The following is a 6,678-nucleotide window of genomic DNA, read 5'->3' as shown; positions in this document are numbered from 1 at the left end:
CCCAACCGGTGGATCGTGAGGGTGGAGGAGCGTCTTGCTCTCCTCTTGGTGCTCAGTTCTCCGCCCGAAGACACAGCTGGATGCAGCTGGACACAGCTGCAGCCATGGAGCTGGTGACATCCCAGAGGGTTTGGAAAGCAGGAGGTAGTTTCAGTGCCAGATGAGGACTGCAGACCTGCGGCTTGCAAAACGGGTGGGTCTCCTAGGACCATTATGTGTAGGCCCACACTGAGCAGAGCCCTCAAAACAGAGGTTGCAACCCCCACCCCAATCCTTTCCTCCCCCCATGCCTGATAAGAGCTTATCTGGAATGCGGGGGTAGATCAGCTCCTGACGTCTTCATTTAGATATCCACAGGTGCAGCCATGGAAGTTGTTATCTGCCCCCACAGGAGCTGGTGCAGACCCAGGTGCTCTCAGAGCCGTTCGAGATCCCTGGGGCATCTACACACGTGGCAGCTGGGGTGCGGGAGGACGTTTCCCCTGCAGAGCAGCAACCAGAGGAGCTCTGGTTCTCAGCTGGCACCAGCCACCCCACGTGGGCACTCAAGTCGAAGCCTTGGTCGAGGGGAGGAAAACCAGTTCGTTCAAAACAGATGTCTTTGTTTGGCAGCGGGATCACACCATGGACTAGACCTATCTACCCAGGAAACGCAGCCACCCACTTAGGGGATATGTCCACCTGAGTCCTGCACACATTGGTTTTCTGCAGAAAACCAGATCCTAACAGAGTGGAGGCAGCTTGAAAGTTGCTTCCCTGGGCAGCCTGTGAGCCTGCTGTGAGAGGGCAGGCCTGGGACAGTGGTGACACAGGAGGTTCCATCTCCACGTGAGGAGGAACTTCTTCACTGTGAGGGTGACAGAGCCCTGGCACAGGCTGCCCAGGGAGGTTGTGGAGTCTCCTTCTCTGGAGGTCTCCAAACCCACCTGGATGCCACCCCATGCCACATGCTCTAGGTGTTCCTACTTGAGCAGGAAGGTTGGGCTAGATGATCTCTAGAGGTCCCTTCCAACCTTGAACATTCTGTGATTCTGTGGCCACGTCCTGTTTCTTCAGAGCAGTGGGATGCTCCAGGATGCAGTTCTGGGTCTCTCGGCATCACTAGCAGCTCTCTCACGACCAGCCTATGTCTGGAGCTAATGAGGTGTGTCTTGAGTCCCGGAGTGCTCCCTGCCAGCCCGTGCACATGCTTGTGCACATGTCCAGCAGGATACGCACGTGCGCTCACGCTTGTGCATGCACACGTGCACTCATGGTAACCCAACATCCACCTGCATTACATGTCTGCACGATGTACACACACACCAACCCAACGAAAGCAAAAACAAAGCAAAAAAAAAACCCTAAACTGGGGCAAGTCTATAAGCCAAAGTTGGGAAATTGAGGATTTATGAGGCTGCAGGAATGTGCTAGGGAAGAACTGCATGGCTGAGGGCAACGGAGCTGCAATTCAGACCCTTATGGCCATGGGTCATGGACAGGCACAGTCCAGGAAGGAGAAGACACACTGCTGTTTGGGTTTTGCTTTATTGGTAAATCTGGCCATAGGTGATAGGCGTGCAGAACCTTGGATCCCAAGCAAGAAGAGCCACAGGAGGAGCCGATGGATTCCAGCACCTGAGATTCAAGGAGACCCACATTAGGGAGCTGCATTTGCTGCTGTGCCAGGGGATGCCTGGAAGGGGGAGGCCCAAGGCAGAGTCAAACCCAAGACCCGTTTGGAGTGGGCACCATGGAGGGGTGTTCCATGGTAGGACATTGCCCCAAATCTTGCCTAGACTAAGCCTTGCCAGCTCTGGCCTAAGACAAGTTTCCATTGCACATTCATCCTCAGAAGACCCTTGGTGGAGTTGTCACAAGGTTTGGGTGCGCGCTTCTTGGAACAGGAGTGGAAGAAGATCAATGCAGTGAAAACTCCTCAACCGCCCCAGCACCCCAAGCCCGGGCCAGGCTTCCCATTGCCCTCCCCAGCACCCCTGCACCCAAAACCGCGGCCCTGGGCAGTGTCAGCACCAGAGAACAGGCACTTTGTGGCCCTGGGGGGGTTACCTTGGAAGGGAAGATACTTACTGCGCTGGTTGCCCTTTAGTTTCCTGAAAGAGGACAGAGGAGAGGTGAGATCTGGCAGCTCGTGACCACCCCACAGTTGCCCTGTGGCGGGTGCTTTGTCCCTCTTGGGAATATCCACGAGGGAAGAAGTGGATCCAGTTGGGAGCTGGTTCCCGACACCCACGGCTAACATCTCCCCCACCATCCAGAAGAGACAGGAGCAGGAGACGCTTTCGCCAGCAGCCCCCGCTGGTGGCCCGAACCCCTCCTGCCCAAGCTCCCCTCTTCCCGCCCGCCTTGCCCACTCACTTTGACTTCCCCCAAACAGCAGCCGCGTCAGCCCGGCCAGGGTGTCGCCCACGGATCGCAGGATGCTCTCCACCACATCAGCAATATCCACCAAGGCTCCTTGGGGAGCATTGGCTAACACACCGTCACCTGCAGAAGGAAATGCTGTTCCCTCAACTCCCCAAAGAGCAGTTAATGTCCCCTTGGGCCCCCTCCACAAGTCCTTCCACCTGCAAAAGCTCATGGCCTCGATACCTGACCCATCGTGGCTTGGACCCGTCTTGCCCTTGTGCAGACCCTCCTGCCCAGGGCCAACCTCAACAAGTGCAATAAGAACATGTGCATCAACCAGCAGCCACCCCATAGCCTAGCAGTGCCTCGGTCCCCTCTGGGCAGTGTAGAGAGCAGCACTGCCTCGTCTCTTGGGGGTTCATGTCACCGTGGCCTGCACTCCATGAATCCATGATGCCTCTGCGCCTTGGAAGACAGAGCAGGATGCAGGAGCTTGAGTCACCTGCTAGAAGCGAGAGGGCCTCCGGAACAAGGGGAGGACCAGTGGGGTGCAACCTCCTATATTTCCAGGAACAACCTCTGCCTTGCAGCCCGGCCACCAGAGCCCGGGGAGAAGATCAGGATGTCCAACTTACCGGAGTCGGCAGTCGTTGTCTCAGCAGCGGCAACTGTGGGTGGAAGAAGAGCAATACTGCAGACCTAGGCAGGGTCTCACCATGACGGGAGAGGTCCTGCTGCTTTCTCCAAGCCTGCCCAAACCCACCCGCTTCTTAGGGGCCATGGGAAGGACTCAGCTCAAATATGGGCAGGAGAGCAGAAAACGGTGTGCAGGGGAAGGATGGAGAGCTTGACAGGACAAGGATTTTTGGGGGGGCCCAGGAAGGACCTGCAGAAGGGATGGGTGCCTTCAACACACACCAAGGCAGGGGCCATCTTGGGATGATCGGTCCCTCCCTGGAAGAACCCCCAGCTCCTCATCCTAGACCCAAGTTCCTAGTGCAGGAAGCCCTCGCTGATCTCTTCCCTGGGGGAGAGCCCCTTCCCACCAAAGCCCCTTTATTCCGTGTGCCACCCTGCAAGCTGCTTAGGGTGCCCGGCTCGCCAGGGCCACCCGACGTCCCTCCGGGGCACCTGCCCTACTCACACTCAGCAACCAGGCTGCAGGCAAGCCCTGCCAGCAGCAGGACGAGCCAAAGCTTCATGGTTCCTCGGCGGAGGGTTTCGCGCGGGAGTCGCAGGCAGCAGCGGGAGCTGCTGAGAGCGGGCTCTGCTCCGTGCCTTTTGAAGCCTCCAGGTGAGTGGGAAGGGCCTGGGGGATCCACAGCCACGTTCACAGAGAGGTCCGAGGTGTGGGAAGATGTGTCCAGGCAGCAAGCCAGGGGGAGGATTATCCGGGATTATCCATGCTGCTCTAACTGTGCCCATTCCTAGCAAACCTCCCTCGCTCCCACTCACTCCGTAGACCCCAGTGTGCCCCATAACCACCCCACACTCTCTGCAGCCCCACCATCCACTCCACAGCACCCCAATAAGCTTCAGGGTCCCCTGATGGAGTCCACGTGAGTACCCAACTCCTGCAGCCCTCCATGCAGACTCGCAGTGCGTGAGCAGCAAACTCCATGTGTATTTCACTATTTGACTTGATTGTCTTGCAGAAAAGCGTTCGGTCTTGTACACAACACGCTTTGGCCATGGACCTTTTTGGGGTCATCGTGGGGGGGTGTCCCCATTCCGCAGCAGTAACTGAAGATCACTTTATCTCTCGCTTCTTGGCAAGGAAGAGGGAGCAAGGGGATGCGCGGAGCCTTGGCAAGAAGGGACTGTGTGAAGGCGGCCTGCTGGCTTTCTCCTTGTCCAGAGGAGGAGGTGGTGGAGATGGCGCTGGGCTCTTCATGACGACTTTGGAATGAGGGAAAACTCAGCGCATGCGAGATGAGCGTAGGACGGAGCAGCCTGGGCACCTGGATGCAGCGCAGCGGGTCATGCATGGACAAGGACAGTCCTCACGGGAGCAAAACCCAGCTCGGTGTTTGAGCCCTGAGTGGGACGGAGAGCAGCCCTCACCCCTCGGGAGAGTCACACACATTTTGGGACGCGCTCTGAGCTCAGGATTACAGCGATCACCCAACCAAATGGGGCTTGATGCTTTGAGGACAAGGAGAGGGGCTTGAGCGAAACGAGGGGGGATAAAAACGAGCTATCCAGATGCAAGTGGAGCATCGAGAGCTCTGCAGGGAGAAGCGAAGGCTGCTGTGCATGGCAAGCATGCAGATGAATAATCTCCGCGCGCCGCTTGGCAAACAAACCCCCCCTGGAAGGCAGCGCGGGCCGGGGCTCGCGTCACGTCTCCGCAGGCAGCCGAGGCGGGCATCCCGTTCGGAGCTTGTCTTCCTCTGACACGGGGAAAACGAGACATCGGCATGGTGCAGCCCTGCGCCAGGCACGTCCCGGGGACGGGACGAGCTCCTCCTCGCGAGGAGGAAGGCAGCCTAGCGTGACCGGCGCCGGCGCGGGCAGCGCTCGCCGCGGGCGCGCAGGGCGGCAGCTACTCCGAGCCGTTTCAGACTATGTGCCCTGACTTAAGCAGCGGGGAAACAATTTAGAGGCAACTTCGGGAAGGCTTCGCGGAGGTCGTGACGGCAGATCCGCGGCTCGGGCTGTCAGGGTGATGCCCAAGGGATGGAGATGGGGCCACATAGGAGATGCTGGGGCAGGCTCAGCCTGCCTGCATGGGCAGCTGGACCAGGCGTTTTATCAACCCTTTCCTTACCATAAAAATATGATTTTGCGATACACATGCTTTGCAGGCCTTATTTTCCTTCTCTGCCATGCCAAGCAGTGCTCCCTTCCCCATACAAAGGTATTCCCATGGCACAGCCGAGCTGCTTCCCAATCCTCAATGCGAGCAAGAGTCCCAGGTTCTTTCCTTGCCACCCTGTGGGCCGTTTATTCCAGATTTTAAACCACTATCAAGATTCTCCTTTGCACAATCTTGGGTCTTTTTTTCAGTCTAAAATCCGCAAGATCACGTTGTCCTCGCTCAGGCAGGGTCCCAAGGATTACACGGCTGGTTTGTGAGCGCCTATCACGCCGGGAACCCAGATAAGACCACGTCTATCCATTTTCATGCTTAAAGCTCTCGCGGGTCCTGTTCCCGGACACGGCTCCCAGCCCACGCTGGGATGCTGTCTGGCCTATGCACCATCAGACAGAGCCTTTGTTGTGTCCCCACTGCAGAGGCAGGGAGCAAATTCTTCTCATTTCCCGTTAATTTGTCCTGCCTAGCGCCCGCGGGAGGATTTGTGTCACCCTATTTGCCTGGATATTAAGGGTTTTTGGCGCTCCCCACCATCCAAGACGCCCAGGGAGGGATCTCTCCGTCCTCGATGGGAACGGGAGCAAGGGATTAATCCCAGCACATGCCTAGCTCTGCCCTGCGGTGGGATTTCAGGCACCCGGATGCACGGTGCTCTTTGAAGCCAAGAAAGCCCCAAGCAAAACCCGGGTCGCAGCTGGGCTCCTGGCTCGATTAGGAAAACCTCAAAATATCCAGCGTGAAGAGGCTGCAGGGCTGGGATTGGGCCGGCTCCGTGACGCTCCCGCGCGTCCGTGTGTCCTTGAGGAGGGACGGAGAGGACACGTGGAGGGCACCGGTGCCCGCCCTGCTCCAAGGCAGGTTTTGGGCAGCAGACTCCCCCGAGGATCCTTTCCCACATTTATAAGCACGGAGGGATCGGTTTAACTATTCCTTTTTACGATTTATCATTTGCAAAGTATTCCATCCTGCTGGGCTAATTCATGAGGTCCATAGCTTGGCTTAACCCCCCCATCTGAGGTCTGTAAACCACCAAGGGTTTCAACATTTACCTGAAATTTAACAAAACAGAGGCTCCTATTTTACACAGCTCCACCGCAAAGCTGAATTAAGATGTTTCTGTTCGTTTTATGCCCCATCCCAATGCCGACCCGTTCCCGAACGGTCTTCAGTCCCACGGTCTGCTTTACAGCCCAGTCTCGGGATGCTCTGAACCTGCTCAGCAAAGCCAGGTCCAAGCAGCAGGGGCTGCCGAGGTGGGTGGCTCTATTTATCCAGAAGATCCCACGCGGATCCCATTGTGCGTGGTGGAGAGATGGAGAAAACGGAGCCTGGGGTCCCTGTCCCCACCGCAGAGCAGCCCGGGTGGGTCGGACACGGCACCGAGGGGACCTGTGGCAAGGGCACAACTGGCTGCTCAAGTGAGACCTGGTGCCGCGGGGCCCGCACGGATAATCCGGGCTGATCCTCTCCTTGGCTGCTCTCCGCAGGGAAGTCCCGGCGGGTTGTTTATC

Source organism: Nothoprocta perdicaria, unplaced genomic scaffold, assembly GCF_003342845.1.
Source record: "Nothoprocta perdicaria isolate Ctin4 unplaced genomic scaffold, notPer1 scaffold_314, whole genome shotgun sequence".
In the NCBI taxonomy this organism is placed as follows: domain Eukaryota; kingdom Metazoa; phylum Chordata; class Aves; order Tinamiformes; family Tinamidae; genus Nothoprocta; species Nothoprocta perdicaria.
This window is presented reverse-complemented; position numbering follows the sequence as displayed.